Source organism: Cricetulus griseus, chromosome 5 (genome assembly GCF_003668045.3).
Source record: "Cricetulus griseus strain 17A/GY chromosome 5, alternate assembly CriGri-PICRH-1.0, whole genome shotgun sequence".
In the NCBI taxonomy this organism is placed as follows: domain Eukaryota; kingdom Metazoa; phylum Chordata; class Mammalia; order Rodentia; family Cricetidae; genus Cricetulus; species Cricetulus griseus.
In genome coordinates, this window is record NC_048598.1 from 17,789,247 (window position 1) to 17,805,733 (window position 16,487).

The 16,487-nt window shown below is 43.6% G+C and overlaps 1 long non-coding RNA gene across 1 annotated transcript; it reads left to right on the forward strand.

Annotated features, from left to right (window-relative positions):
• Positions 1-1,188: 1,188 nt before the first annotated feature.
• Positions 1,189-2,273, forward strand: LOC118239021. Its single transcript, XR_004770370.1, has 2 exons — positions 1,189-1,275; positions 1,996-2,273. It is a non-coding gene; the product is annotated as an uncharacterized LOC118239021 (long non-coding RNA).
• The last annotated feature ends 14,214 nt before the right edge of the window (positions 2,274-16,487 follow it).

The following is a 16,487-nucleotide window of genomic DNA, read 5'->3' on the forward strand; positions in this document are numbered from 1 at the left end:
TCTGGAACTTTCAGGAGGTGGAGCCAGTCTGGGCAAAATAAGTCACAGGGGTGGGTTCTGGAGATTATAACGTGCCATCATTTCTGCCCAGCTCTCTGCTTCCTGATCAGCCACCATGTGACCAGTCAGCCACTGCTCCACACTCCTGCTGCCACAACGAGGAGCAGAGGAGTGGCTCTACTCTGTCTTCTCTGCTATGATGGACTGTAATCCTCTGAAAGCATGGGCTAAAAGTCAATTGTCCTTCCTGTAAGTAGCTCCTATTGGGTATTTTGTGACAGTGACACAAAAATAACTAACACACTCTGGCAATTAAATTTTGGACTTACAATGTAGAAACTAAGAGCAAAATCTCAACAACAATAAACAGCGAAAATGCCTGATAGCATCAAAGAATCAACTGTAGAAATGATGGCTGATAAGAGACTAAGGCAGGTGGACCGTTTGAGATTAGCCTGGACTACATAGTAAGACTATGCCTCAAAAAGAAAAAAAAAAAAGGTATGGTTAAGTTTGCAACAAAATAAATCCAGTAGATTGGTGAGGGAAAGAAAGAACAGATCCAAATTATTTTAATTACTTAAAATCATTAAGGGTAAAGAAGGAAAACAGAAACAAAACTATTAGCTGTTGGGCTAGAGAAGAAGCTGAGGGGCAAGTGCTTGGGTAGAAGGCCCCGAATTCCATCACTAGCATAGCAGAAAAGAAAAACAAAACAAAAGCCTGAACACACCAGCACATACCAACACACACACACACACACACAGACACACACACACACACACACACACACAGACACACACACACACACACACACACACACACACACACACACACACACACGGGTCGGGGGTGGCCACGGGGGCCCACACACATAGCTTTAACCCCAGCAGTCGTGAGGCAGATAGATCTCTGAGTCTGAGGCCATGCTGGTCCACATAGAGTTCAAGGACAGCCAGGGCTAAAAAAAGAGACTGTATCTCAAGGGTTTTCATGTGGAAGGCACATTGTGGTGGTGTGAATGTAATTGAGCACCACAAACTTATAAAGAGTGGCACTATTAGGAGGTGTGGCTTCATCGGAGTACGTGTGGCCTTGTTGGAGGAAGTGTGTCACTGTGGGGCTTGGTGAGTTTTGAGGCCTCATACATGCTCAAGCCACACCCAGTGTCACTGACCACTTCCTGTTGCCTGTGGTATCAAAATGTAGCTCCTTCTCCACACACAGTACCTACTAGAGAGGCTGATGTCAATCTGGGCAACATGGAGATGAAAGGTCCGCTCGGAATGCTTCTGCATGTCCCCTGCCCGCTGCCTCTCTGTCTTCCCCGCCTGTGCCGGTGCTGGGTGTTCTCTCTGGAGCAGGCGGGATGGGCTGGGAAGGATGGGGGCGGGAGGAGAGTTGGCCTAGGAGGAAACGGGGCGCTGCGCTCATGCTGGGCAGGGGACATCACCCGGGCTCACGCCCTGGGCCACCCGGCCCCCGGCTTCTGGGGCGAAGTAACCCGGCCGATCGTCCCTGTGCGCAGCTGAGCCAGAAGGGCCGCCCAGGGTAGGGTAGGAGTCCGGAGCAGTTGACCGAGGGCAGCGTGGCGGGGACTGAGCAGGGCAGGGCCAGGGTGCGGCCAGGGGCTGGAGAGTGCAGCGCGGGCGGCGCCTGGAAGGGGAACTTGAGCTGGGAGAGGCAGAGCAGCGGTGCTGCTTGTCCAGGAGCTGCGAGCGGGGAGCCGCCTCCAAGGCCAAGGACACGGGGGCCGCGGAGCTGCCGGGGCGCTCCCGCCGCCCTGCTTCCCCTCATCCCGCTGTCCCTGCTGCAGCTGCGATTGCAGATGTTTGGGGGCACCCCTTGAAAGACCCCCGCCGGCCTCCACTTCCCCCGCCGGCCGCACGCCCGGCCACCGGCTCCCTCCCAAGCCTTCACCCCGGCGGGGCTCGCGCCCCCAGCCCGCCCCGCCTGGCACGGCGCTCCCGCCTGATGGGAACGTTCCATCCCAAGGTCAGCCATCTGGACGCCGAGGGAGGAACTGCCGAGTCTGTTGTACCCAAGATGAGATAGAGCCAAGGCCCTTCGCCTAATTATCAAACCTTGAGAAAATGCTCTGTACCTCATTAAATTGTCCAATAGAATCCCTGTAACTATGCTTTTCGCTTCTGCACTGTGCTTTTTGCTATATAAGGACCTCTCTCCCTTGGCTCGGGGCACTTGGCCTAACAGAAGCTAAGCCGCCCCGGGTGCCCGCGTCTCTAATAAAGCCTCTTGCTTTTTGCATCCAAGTTCGTGTTCTCGCTGATTCCTGGGTGCGGGTCTCCTTCTACGAAAGTACCTCTTCGGGGGTCTTTCAGAGAGATCCTGTCTCTGAATATACAAAAGTAAATGGACCCAAATGGAAGCTCAGAAAATTAAAATACAGTGAAATTTAACAGAAAGTCTTGATATATGGATCCACCCAAATAAAACCAAACAATATAAATAGATATTTATTATGTGTTATATGGAGAAAGAGATGTAAAAAGGGAAAATTTAAACTCACATCATCAAGGGCATTGGTGCAGGATGAAGGTACTGATTTAGCTTAGATTTGAATAAATCTCTTCCCTTGGGTTGGGAAGGTGGCTCAGTCAGTAAAAGCTGCCAGGTTTGACAACTTGAATCCATTCCCTGTACACACAGTGGGATGGGAGAACTGACTCCCATAAGTTGTCCTCTGACCTCCACATGTGTACCCTGACATATGTGTGCATGCTTGCACACACACACACACACACACACACACACACACAATATAAATATATAAGTGTAAAAGTGATGCATATAATAATACATGTAGACATTCAATAAATAGTAAAAGGTTAAATAGCCAATAAGATTGTGAGAAGTTGGAAGGCTTAAAAATAATTCATTCTGGGGCTAGAGAGTTTTCTCTGTGGTTAACAGCACCTGCTACTACTCTTCCAGGGGACCTGAGTTCCGTCCCAGCACTCACATACAGAGGCTCGCTTGTAAGTCCAGCTCCAGGGAATTCAACATCTCCTATGACCTCCATGGGCAACTGTACTCACACCCACAAACCCACACACAGACGTACATGCCCCCTATATACATATCATATAAAAACAAAATACTTAAAAATAAGTCTTTAGAAGCTAAGAAGAGGGGGAGAAAGAAGGACAGAGTCATATTGATAGAAAGCAACAGTGAGATGGTAGATTAAAATCAAATTGATCTAAAATCACCTTTATTTTAGACAGAAGAAATACCCACCACACTTAAAAGATATGATTTTCTAATTGGTTTTGTTTTATTTGTTCATTTTCCAAGACAGACTTTTTTTCCTCTATGTCATCCTAGCTGTCCTAGATAGAACTCTCATTGTCGACCAGGATGGTCTTAAACTCAGACCTCTGCCTCCTGAGTACTGGGTTTTGAAATTACAAGTACAGACTTTTATGTCATTTTTTAATGGCAGTCTGGAGAATTAAGAACTCTTAACAACAGCAGGATTGGAATGGCCTGCTTTTAAAGCTGCCTTGTTGGGTTCCTTAAGTTTTATTAACTGTCTTTCCTATTTCCATTTCATTGTTGCTTTTCTAGTTTTAGTGATAGTGATTTTGACATTTTTTATATCATTCATGCTCTTGTTTTTACATGGTAACTGTATACATTGAGGATCTATCAGAAGCTTTAAACAAATTTGGTCATATCTATGTATAAGTATATTCTACTGTAAATGTTTAGGTTTCTCAACTTGCAACAGTTGTTGATTTCATTGTGTAGTAAACAGTATACATGTTAATTTTAAAAGTTATAATTAATAAAAAAAAGGTGTATGCCACCATGCCTGGCTTGATTTGATTTTTATTTTTTATAGTATTGGTGCTAAATCTTCAGTCCTTGAACTTGTTAGTAAACACTTGTGGTCCTAATTCCAGTCCTTTTGACTGGACTTAAACAGAATGCCTAACTTTAAGATTTCCTGTAACATGAGGACTCAGAGAAGTTGAAAATAAACACAGGGGCATCTTTCCCTTTGATTTTCCTAAGCATTTGGGAGACATGTTGAAATACTACCTAGCCCAATTGGACTCTGGAGAGCTAGGGCTGACCATTAACCTAAGAGAAGGACTCAGCCTGGAAGATGTAACACCTCAAAACCGTACAAGGTGTGTGGGTGAGCAGCTGCAAGAAATAAAAAACCCAGCATTATGAAAAGAAAATGGATGATGATGCCCACTCAGCAGAAGTGGGTGTGAAACAAAGGGTATGGGGGTGACTCAACCAGGCCTCGGGTCCTACTTCCTGGTGGAGTTGTGAGTTCTTGTTTTCATTCTAGCCATATTTGGTTTTAAACAAAATCCATACTGCGGTCCAGTGAGAAGCTGCAGCAGGGGCACTTGTCAGCAAGCTTGACAACCTGATTCCAGCGCCGGGAACCCACATGGCCAAAGGAAAGAAGTGGCTCAGGCAAGTTATCCTGTGACCTACACACACACACACACAGAGGGGGAGGGAGAATGAGAGAGAGAGAGAGAGAGAGAGAGAGAGAGAGAGAGAGAGAGGAGAGAGAGGGAGAGAGAGAGAGAGGGAGAGAGAGAGAGAAAGAGAGAGGAGAGAGAGAGGAGAGAAGAGAGAGAGAGAGAGAGAGAGAGAGAGAGAGAGAGAGAGAGAGAGAGAGAGAGAGAGAGAGAGAGAATTTCTGAGTTCTACCAGGTAAACCTTGAACCTCAGTGTTCAGTTCCTGAGATCTTCCCAGAAAATAGTTTCTCAATAAATGCGAACTTCGGGGTAGAAGTCTACAGAGAGAGTTGAGGTGTGTCTTAGTAGAGCACTGACTGGCTTAACATGACAAGGTGTCAGCCACCGGGCAGTGTGGTGGACAATGTGAGATCTGGCCCCTCACTGCTTACCATCTGTGTACTCACTCCCATGACCATCCCTGTATTATTTGCTTTCTTCAATTTCCATGCCATCTTTTCTGTTGACATCCTGCTCCTGTGTCCACTGACACCTGTTTACCTTGGGTTCCAAACACCCTCTCCTCTTCCTGCCCTCCTTCCACATTCCTTCAACCAGAGTTTGAGTCTGTCCCACCAGGCTCCCCAGGTGCTCAAACCACAGCCTTCACCACACCGCTTCCCTCAACACAGCAGTAGTGGGTGGAAAGCTGCCCTGTTTGTCTCTGCCGACCCAGGATTCAACACTCATTTGTGGAGCTCATAAACCAAACCTGATCATAAGAGTAACAACGACTCCAGACTTGTAGCATTAGGAAATATTTGGAGACTGGTTCTGCTACTCAGGGGCTGTGTAGGGTGTGCGCATATTAACCAGCTCACACCTCTCCTTCCTCACCCAAAATAAAGGCATCCTGAGAGAGCCACTTCAGACTTCATCATAGCCTGGCTTCAATCTGTGCACCACACCCAGGGGTCTTGCAGCACCACAGCACTCTTGTAGGATAACAGCCTGCAGCTTTCCTGAGACCACATGTCCGTCCTCCTGACAAGTGGTTTTTCTTAAATCTCTTCCACTATCATTCATCAAGAAACTTTCTGATTCTGTGGCTGGATAGCCACACATTTGTGGTCAGCTTTACATGCTTCTTCTTCGGCAGATATTACTATTACCAAGTTATAGACTAAATGTTTGTCCTTCACCTCAGGATCAATTTGAATGTCGTTTTCACACACCTGAAGGCCCAATATCAGCCCTCACTTCTGTAGCCAATGCTGCGGCAAGTCTCCTTCTATGCGTCATTGAATTGACACACACTGAGTCTCTGGTGCCATTTGTCACCTCAGTCTCAGGGCCAAGTGCTGGAAATATGGTAGCATAATGACAGACCCTGTTTGCCTTTTGAGGTTAAGAGTCATTCTGGATCCTTGCCCAGCAGTAGAAGTTTCTTCTGTTTCTTCTGTCCCTTTCACATTCTCCTTCGCTCTTCTCTCCCTGGGAAGTAGAGTGGATAGAGCAGGGAACAGAAAACGAGAGAGGAGACCACTATTTTAACCTTTGCCATCTTTGCTATCTGTGACCCCATTTCCTACCAATGTTGTCCAACTCTAATACAATTCAGGAAAACCGAGAATTCCAAGCTTCGTGGGACACTTAAATTGGATCCAGCTGGTCAGAACTCATTTACAAGTACCTACAAGTGTCTCCAATTAGACACTTCTCCTGAGTGGTGAGAGGCAGTGTCTCCTCCGGAAAGAAGTGACAGAGGAAGTACGTTGCCTCTGCCCCAGACTGTCCTCCATGACAGTGCAAACATGCACTGAGTGTGAAGGCTGGAAATGAAGGTAGAGCATGCTCAGATATGCAAAGTAGACAGAAACAGGGGCCATGTGACATTTGCAGGAAAAATGATGCAACTGGAAAGCCTTACATCAAGCAAAATAAGCTAGATGCACAAAGACAAACATTGCATGTTTGGGCCTGGAGAGATGGCTGGCTTTAAGGGACCCTACCACTCTTGCAGAGGACAGTTCCCAGCACCCACGTGGTGGCACACAACCATCCATAACTCCTGTGCCAGGGGATCTCATGCCCTCTTCTGCCCTCTGCAGGTACCAGACATGCACATGGTGTGTATACATATATGCAAGCTAAACACGTAAATAAAATTTTTAAAAACATTTAATACCATATATGCATATATGAGGGATACTTGAAGGATGAAATGGATTCAAAACAGGGACAAGAGAAGTAAAAGTATATTTTTAAAAATATAATGTTATTTCCTAGTTTATTATTTGGATTTCTCACACTAAAATATATCACAGAACAATTTTTCTTGCTGTCTTTATACATATGAAGCATTCCATTGTACTAAACCTTTATATAAATACTGAAGTGGTATGCAAGTTTTAGTATGACTTTGAGATGCTGTACTTTTTGCTAGATTTGGTCTTCTCAAAATGCCACATTTTTACAGTATGACAGACCATAACACTATTTTTGTGTCCGTGCAGGAACTGGGCCAGTATCCACACACTTTATTTTAATAACCTACTATATAATAGTTGTTAAAATCTATTACTGGATTGTTCAGATGGAAAAATTTTAGAAATGTGTTGCAAGAAAAGCATTTCTATTTTCTTCTTGGAGAAGGAACTGCAGACTTTCTCATCACAGTCATACTTCTATAATAAAAGTAGTTGGGTGTCAAGAACCTCCCTGTGACAAGGACTATGGTATACAACTTTTCAAAGGCTGTATACAGAAGGTAAAACAGCCTCAGTTCCCATAGGAGGAAAACCCACGAACATTCACCATAGCTTTAACACATGTGAGTCCCTTCCTGACCAATAAGAACCCAACACAAGTGTTTCTGTTGGGTCCCTTGGCTCTTCCCTGAGTCCCTGCAATCCTCCATTCTTACAGCAGAGAAAAGGAGCCTCACTCGCAGATGTGATGGAACCAAGATGACCGCCAGGCCCTCTTAACCCGGAAGTTGAATCTCAGCATCTATCTGGGAGGAGGGGTGTGTTTGGTGGACACTTGGACCTCTGTTTCAGCGAGTGACAGACATGACTATGTAGACACTGTAGCTCAGGAGGCCTGGCCTGGATTAGGAAGATGTCTTTCCCACCTGGAACACTACAACAAACAAATAATGAAAAAGGCACTGAAACTTTTTCCTCGTTGCCCTGGCCCTGGTCAGAGTCCAGGCAGACATAGTAAAAGGAGCAAAGAGACCTCTGCAACTGCAGCCTGTTCCATAAGAACACTGATCCCATGAGCTTGAGTTACCTGTAATAACATGTCCGATAAATACAACTTAAGAAAGGAAGGGCTTCCTTGGGCTCACAGCTCCAGAGAGCAGTCACTGGAGAAAAATCATGGCAGCAGAAACTTGAAGCAGCTGGTAGCATTGCATCATCCACACACAGAAAGCAGAGGGTGGTAAATGACTATGCTAAGATCACTTTCTCCTCATAAGAAAATCATTGTATGCAACTCTGCCCTAACTCATGTGGTCTCCCGAGAGCTACAGTATCTAGCAGGGAAAGACTGGGGAAGGAGACACCCTCCATATGGCTATGAAAAAGCTCTCATGTCTGCTGGCTTAAAAGTTTTTGGTGTGGTCCTTTGGGTGAGGAGTTCCCACAGCCCTGTAGGTCACCCCTCACCTATGCTCTGTAAGAAAGCCCAATAAACTTACCACCCCCAGAATGAACTTTAACGGCCTTGTGCCTTAGTTTGTCATCAGAACTCTAAGGAGAGGGGTAGATGTTACTAATTTCTCCCTTGAGAAGGCTTTTAGCTGCATGGGGGGCAGCAAGGTGTCAAGAGTTAAAATATGGAGGAGAACACTAGTAGTCATGAGGTTAGAACCCTAGTGAAGCAAAAGCTAAATAGTACCACAAAACAGAAAGAGGCACCAGGGACTTCTCCCTCCACCACCACCACCACCCCCCACTTCACAGAAAGATGTTTCTGTGAAAACCCGAAGTCAACCCATCAGCGGCCTGATTCATATGACCAGCCTCCAGAACACAGAGAAAAAGATATTTACTTTACTTGAACCATCTAATCCATGGTATTTTATATCAGTCCAAATAAACAGTTAAAGGGAAGAGTTTACTTAAAACCACCCTTGCTTCCAATACCAACTGCAATTTTGGGGAGTTCTCAAACCACACTCAAGCTTAGTAATTCACTAGAAGGATTCCCAGAACTTGGTCAAAGAACGTATCTGTGGTATTGCTGCAGGGGAATACAGGAATTAAAATCAGCCCAAGAGGAGGCACACTGGGACCTCCAGAGTTGAGAGAAATGCATGAGACTATCTTGCTAAACCATCCATCCATTGTGTCATGGCCGAAGCACTCATTCACCAGTGGAAGAAAAAAAAACCTGCATTGAGCCACTAGTATTGTGTGATTCTGACAAGTGAGAATGGAAGACACAAAGGAAGGAGGGACTCTTATTTTTTCTCACGCAGCTTTGCATTATTTGGCTGATTATCACAAGTGTATACAGATCCCTCCCCAACAAATCATTTCAAAACAAAAGTCCCAGAACTGTAAGACGCTGATGGAAGACAAGGAATTGCCCACTATGCAATCTGTGACTTTTAGCTTAGCATTCTCTGATGCCTACAACTCAAATTATCATTAGCTACTGTCCTGGAAGATTTATGATCTCCACTGCTCAATGATGTGTAGCAACTGTTTACTCAGAGTGGGTAGAAGACAAATGAGAGAAGACAGCCTGGTTGTCATCTATGACAGATGTATGCAAGAAATGACTTTTCCTGTCTGCCACCTATCCTGCCTTGAGGCTTGCTACATAACATAATGTGTACAAAAGGGCACATTTACTTCACTGTAAGTGCACCAAGAAGCTGAGTCTTCTATGTGTACTGATATTCAATGCTGAGAGAATAAACCTAAAAATACTACAACAGTACATTCTGGAGCTTCCCAAAGTATTTTCTTTACGATAATACTTCCTAAAGTATTATCTCAGTGGCCCTCATGACAGTCTATGTCATGTATTCAATGGCAGACATTATTGCCAAACATTAACCTTATCATTTTGTGTATCAAGACCAGAAATCGGGACTCTGGGAAATCCCGCCCCGGGGTCTGCAGGCAAACTGAATGAGCTGCTTTGGCCCCTGCCTTGGGCCCAACTTTTGCCTGCCCACTCTGGGAACTCCTGCCCAGGGGTCTGCAGACAGGTCGACTCGGCCCCTGAGGACCAAGCAACCCAGAGTCTGCTGACATCTCTGCACCAGTCCTGCTCTCGCCCATCTGGAGAGTGAGTGCCTCAGACCTGCCTGCACCCACCTTGAGACCCAACTGCACCCACCTGAAGAGAACCCCAGACCCATACACACCAGGAAAGGAAGTAACACCACCTGCACCCACTGGAAGAAGAAATGGGAAGATGACAATATAAGAACACATCCAACAACAGGAAAACCAATATGACACCACCAGAGTCTAGGGACTCTATACCAGCAAGACGTGAACATCCCAACACAGAAGAAGCAGAAGAGAGCAACCTTAAAAACAACTTCATGCAGATGGCAAAGACCCTAAGAGAGGAAATCAGAAAATCCTTCAGAGAAATGGAAGAAAAGACGAACCAAATGATGCAAGAAATCAAGGAAAGCCAAGAAAATACAATTAAACAGCTGAAGGAAACAGTTCAGGACGTGAAAACTGAAATAGAGACAATAAAGAAAACAAACTGAGGGAATGCTGCAAGTGGAAAAACTGAGCAAACAATCAGGAACCACAGATGCAAGCATAACCAATAGAATACAAGAGATGGAAGACAGAATCTCAGATGCTGAAGATAAACTAGAGGAAATAAATTCATCAAGCAAAGAAAATCTGAAGTCCAACAAATCCTTAACACAAAATATCCAGGAAATTTGGGATACCGTGAAAAGACCAAACCTAAGGATAATAAGTATAGAAGAAGGTGAAGAAACCCAACTCAAAGGTGCAGAAAACACATTCAACAAAATTAAAGAAGAAAACTTTCCCAACCTAAAGAAAGACATGCCAATGAAAGTACAAGAAGCCTACAGAACGCCGAATAGAGTGGACCACAAAAGAAAGTCCCTTCATCATGTAATAATTAAAACATCAAACATACAGAATAAAGAAAGAATATTAAGACAGAAACTTAACAAAGAGACAAAGGAACTAACAGAAGTTATGACCCAATTGGGATTAACAGACATCTATAGAACTTTCCATCCAAACACAAAAGAATATACCTTCTTTTCAGAGTCGCATGGAACCTTCTCAAAAATGGACCACATACTCAGCAACATAGCAAACCTCAACAGGTACAAAAAAAAAATTGGAATAATCCCCCTGAGTCTTATCAGACCACCATGTTTTAAAGTTAGAATTCAAAACCAACACAAATTGCAGAAAACCTACCAACTCATGGAAATTGAACAACATGCAACTGCACCATTCCTGGGTCAAGGAAGAAAGAAAGAAAGAAATTAAAGACTTCCTAGAATTCAATGAAAATATTGACACAACATACCCAAGCTTATGGGACACTTTGAAAGCAGTACTAAGAGGAAAGTTCATAGCTCTAAGTGCTCACATGAAGAAACTAGAGAATACTCACACCAGAGAGTTGACATCACAGCTGAAAGCTCTAGAACAAATAGAAGCAAATTCACCTGGGAGGAGCTGACACCAAGAAATAATCAAACTGAGGGCAGAAATCAATAAAGTCGCAACAAACAAAATAATTCAAAGAGTTGGTTCTTTGAAAATCAACAAGATAGACAAACCTTTATCCAAACTAACCAAAGGGCAGAGAGAGAACAAGCAAACTAACAAAATCAGAAATGAAAAGGGGGACATAACAACAGACACTGAGGAAATCCAGAGAATCTTCAGGCCATACTTTGAAAACCTGTACTCCACAAAATTTGAAAATTGAAAGGAAATGAACAATTTTCTGGACAGATATCACTTACCAAAATTGAATTAAGACCAGATAAGCAACTTAAACAGACCTATAACCTCTAAGGAAATAGAAGCAGTCATCAAAAGTCTCCCAACCAAAAAAAGCCCAGGGCCAGATGGCTTCAGAATTCTACCAGAAATTCAAAGAAGAGCTAATACCAATACTCCTCAAACTGTCCCACACAATAGAAGCAGAAGGTTCGTTGCCAAACTCTTTTTACGAGGCTACAATTACCTTGGTACCCAAGTCACACAGACACAACTAAGAAAGAGAACTATAGACCAATATCCCTCATGAACATAGATGCAAAAATACTCAATAAAATACTGGCAAACCAAATCTAAGAACATATCAGAAAATTCATCCACCACGATCAAATAGGCTTCATTCCTGGAATGCAGGGTTGGTTCAACATTCGAAAATCTATCAATGTAATCCACCATATAAACCAACTGAAGAAGAAAAACCACATGATCATCTCACTAGGTGCTGAAAAAGCCTTTGATCCAACATCCTTTCATGATAAAGATCCTGGAGAGATCAGAAATCACAGGAGCATAGCTACCTGAACGTAATAAAAACAATATACAGTAAGCCAACAGCCAACATCAAACTAAGTGGAGAGAAACTCAAAGCTATTCCTCCAAAATCAGGAACAAGACAAGGCTGTCCACTCTCTCCATATCTCTTCAATATTGTCCTTGAAGTTCTTGATAGAGCAATAAGACAACAAAAGGAGATCAAGGGGGATACAAATTGGAAAGGAAGAAGTCAAGCTTTCACTGTTTGCAGATAATATGATAGTCTACATAAGTGACCCGAAAAACTCTACCAGGGAACTCTTACAGCTGATAAACACCTTCAGTAAAATGGCAGGATACATGATTAACCCAAAAAATCAGTAGCCCTACTATATATGGATAATAAATATGCTGAGAAAGAAATCAGAGAAACATCACCCTTTACAATTGCCACAAACAACATAAAATACCTTGGGATAATGCTAGCCAAAAAAGTGAAAGACCTGTATCATAAGAAGTTTAAGTCGGGCTGGAGAGATGGCTCAGAGGTTAAAAGTGCCGACTGCTCTTCCAGAGGTCCTGAGTTCAATTCCCAGCAACCACATGGTGGCTCACAACCATCCCTTATGAGATCTGGTGCTCTCTTCTGGTGTGCAGATATACATGGAAGCAGAATGTTGCATACATAATAAATAAATAAAATCTTTAAAAAAAAAAAAGAAGTTTAAGTCTTTAAAGAAAGAAATTAAAGAAGATACCAGGAAATGGAAGGATCTCCCATGTTCTTGGATAGGTAGGATCAACATACTAAAAATGGCAATCTTGCCAAAAGCAATCTACAGATTCAATGCAATCCCCATCAAAATCCCAGCACAATTCTTCACAGAACTTGAGAAACAATTCTCAACTTTATATGGAAAAACAAAAGGCCCAGGATAGTCAAAACAACCCTGTACAATAAAAGAACTTCCAGAGGCATCACCACCCCTAATTTCAAGCTGTATTATAGAGCTATAATTTTGAAAACAGCTTGGTATTGGCACAAAAATAGACAGGTAGACCAATGGAATCGAGTTGAAAATCCTGATTTTAACTTGCACACCTATGAATGCCTGATATCAGACAAAGAAGCCAAAGATATACAATGGAATAAAGAAAGCATCTTCAATAAAGGGTGCTGGCATAACTGGATGCTGGCTTGTAGAAGACTGCAGATAGATCCATGTCTATCACCATGCACAAAACTTAAGTCCAAATGGATCAAAGACCTCAACATAAACCCAGCCACACTCAACTTATTAGATGAGAAAGTAAGAAATACCCATGAACAAATTGGTACAGGAGACCACTTCCTGAACATAACACCACTAGCACAGACACTGAGATCCACAATTAATACATGGGACCTCCTGAAACTGAGAAGCTTCTGTAAGGCAAAGGACACAGTCAACAAGACAAAACCACAGCCCATAGATTGGGAAAAGATCTTCACTAACCCCACATCTGACAGAGAGCTATCTCCAAAATATACAAAGAACTCAAGAGGCTAGTCTCCAAAACATCAAGCAATCCAATTAAAAAGTGGGGTACAGAACTAAATAGACAATTCTCAATAGAGGAATCTAAAATGGTTGAAAGGCACATAAGAAAGTGTTCAACATCCTTAGCCATCAGGGACATACAAATCAAAACAACTCTGAGATACCATCTTACTCCTGTCAGAATGGCTAAAACCAAAAACACCAATGACAGTTTTTGCTGGAGAGGATGTGGAGAAAGGGGAATAGTCCTCCACTGCTGGTGGACTTTGGAAATCAGTATGGCTACTCCTCAAGAAAATAGGAATCAGTCTACCACAAGATCCAGCAATTCCACTCTTAGGCATATACCCAAAAGAAGCACATTCCCACAACAAGGGCATCTGTTCAACTATGTTCATAGCAGCACTATTTGTAATAGCCAGAACCTGGAAGCAGTCTAGATGCCCCTCAACTGAAGAATGAATAGAAAAAATGTGGTACATTTACACAATGGAGTACTACTCAGTGGGAAAAAAACAATGGAATCTTGAAATTTGCAGGAAAATGGATGGAATTAGAAGAAACCATTCTGATCGAGGTAACCCAATCAAAAAAGACAAATATGGTATGTACTCACTCATATGCAGATGTTAGACATAGAGTAAAGGATTACCAGCCTACAATCCACACTGCCAGAGAAGCTAGTAAACAAGGAGGACCCTAGGAGAGACATACATGGTCCCCTGGAGAAGGGGAAAGGGTCAAGATCTCCTGAGCAAATTGGGAGCACAGGAAGAGGAGGAGGGAGCTAGGAGAATGAGAAGGGGAGAAGAGGAGGGGTGAGGAGGTCATGATGGGGCAGGGAGGTTGAGTTGCAGGAAGAACAGAAGAGAGCAAGATAAGAGATCATATAATAGAGGAAGACATTATAAGTTCAAAGAGAAATCAGGCACTAGGGAAATGTCTGGAGAGCTACAAAGATGACACCAACTAACAATCTAAGCAACAGAGGAGAAGCAGCTACCTTAAATGCCCTCTCCTGATAATGAGATTGATGACTAATTCATATACCATCGCATAGCCCTCATCCAGCAGCTGGTGGAAGTAGAAGCAGACACCCACAGCTAAACACTGAACTGAACTGAAATCCAGATGCAGAGAAGGAGGACTGATGAACAAATGGGTCTAGACCCCCTGAATGTGGATGTCAGTGAGGAGACCTTGGAAATCTATGGGACCTCTTGTAGTTGATCAGTACTTATTGCTACCATAGGAATGAACTTTAGGAGCCCATCCCACATGGAGGGATACTCCCTGAGCCTAGACACAAGGGGGTTGGCGTAGGCCCTGTTCCAAAGACTATGACAGACTTTGAAGGCCCCCGTATGGAAGGCCTCACCCTTCCTGGGGAGCAGAAAGGGTATGGGTTGGGTAGGGTGTTAGTTGGGGGGGCAGGGAGGAAAGGATGGAGAGGGATCTGGGATTGACATGTAAAATAATTTTCTTCCTAAAAAAAAAAAAAAGACCAGAAATCCAGGCTGGAGAGATGGCTCAGGGGTTAGAGCCTTGCCCGTTCTTCCAGAGTTCCTGAGTTCAATTCCCAGCAACCACAGGGTGGCTCACAACCATCTGTAATGTAGTCAGAGATACATGCAGGCAAAGCAATGTATACGTAACAAATAAATAATTAAAAAAAATAAGAGACCAGAAATCAAGGCCTGGAGAGATGGCTCAGTGGTTAAGAATGCTTACGGCTCTTCTAAAGGACCAGAGTTCAGTCCCCAGTAGCCACATCAGGTAGCTGGCAACTGCCTGTAACTGTGCTCCAGGGGATTAGATGTGCCTGGTCTCTGTGAGCACCAGCATATACCCATGTGCATATACCCAAACACACAGACACATATACACACAAAAAATAGAAAATGAAGTCTTTTAAAAGATCAGGAATTGCCGGGAAATTAAATAAGAGAAGGAATGTGGGCACGTTTGTTTTTTATAGTGCTATGCACTTTACTTTTGAGTAAATCATGTTAAAAAAACACTTATGCATACAATCAAAATCGTCTTCTAATTTGTTTTGCTATGAAACGATTCCCTTGTGTGAAGTATAATTGCTGTTATTATTAAGCATGCGCTGTATACCATGTACTAGTGCTAATCTTCATCGGCAAGACAGAGTTTATCATCTCCAATTAAAATATAAAATGAGGAGCTGGGCACAGTGGCACACGCCTTTCATCCCAGCATTAGGCAGCCAGAAGCAGGCGGATGTCTGTGAGTTCAAAGTCAGCCAGGTCTACAAAGTGAGTTCCAGGGCATCTCGAGCTAAATAGTGAGATCCTGTCTCAAAAAAACAATCAGGACTTGGCAGCACACATCTTTAATCCCTACACTAGGGAGGCAAGTCAGGCAGATTTCCGTGAGTTCCAGGCCAGCCTGATCTACAGAGTGAGTTCCAGGACAGCCAGGGCTGTTATACAGAGAAACCCTGTATCAAAAAAGCCAAAACCAATAAACCAATAAACAAACAAACAAAGATAAAGCAAGGTTCTGAATGGCTGTTCACCTTTGGCCAATGTTATACTTTTTAATGCTGGTATGCTAGTCAGCTTTCTGCCACTATAACAAAGTACCTAGGATGGTCAAGTCATAAAGAAAAAGCTTCATTTTGGCTCACAGTTCTGATCCATAAAGAGCTAGTCTTATTGCCCTGGGTCTAGGCCAAGACAGCATGACACGCTGGGAGAAAAGGCACTTGAACTCCAAACCAGGGACCAATGAGAGTAAAGAAGGATCCACCGAGGCTCCACAGTTCCTTCAATGACACATTCCCAAGGACTTAAAGACCTGCCATTAGGCCCTGACCCTTGAAGCTCCCTCCTCCCGATGGCACCGCACTGGAGACGAAGCCTTTGACAAATGTCCTTTCAAAGGTCATTGGAGGTTTAATTTCTAGGCCATGTTTTGTTTCTCATCCTGAATCCGCAAGCCC